The sequence below is a fragment of the Penaeus monodon genome, chromosome 32, assembly GCF_015228065.2.
Source record: "Penaeus monodon isolate SGIC_2016 chromosome 32, NSTDA_Pmon_1, whole genome shotgun sequence".
In the NCBI taxonomy this organism is placed as follows: Eukaryota; Metazoa; Arthropoda; class Malacostraca; order Decapoda; family Penaeidae; genus Penaeus; species Penaeus monodon.
Genome location: NC_051417.1, coordinates 21,294,262 through 21,294,765, shown reverse-complemented (window position 1 = coordinate 21,294,765; position 504 = coordinate 21,294,262).

Genomic DNA, 504 nt, shown 5'->3' with positions numbered 1-504 from the left:
GAATATACATATATACAAAAATATTTACAAAGTATCAATCTTGATACATAAAACATTCAGAATAACAGAAATTGAATTTCATTTATAACAACATCAAGAAAACTTTAATTAATTTTGTCGCCGTTGTGACATAGGGATTATCCTTATCTGTACTAAGGATATAATCTTCATTAAATTACCATATTTAGGCTCTTAAGTCACAATCTTGAAAGAAAATTTCTTAGAATTGTTCACAATAATAAAAGTACTGTAAAGTTAAAGGTCATTTACACAACAACTATGGCTATTGGAAAGCTTTTAAAATTCAAAGATTAATTTCCTAAGCCTCTATGCCTTCCCACTGTATATAAGTTTAAAGTACTATCTAAGTGGGGAAAACATCCTGTAATTTGTTTATGCGTCAGAAGAACATAAAGGTTTCTCATAGAAATAAGGGATTAAAACTCACAAGCTATTCTTTAAAAGAAAATCATCCTTTATCTAATACTGTTGTGTATGTGTATG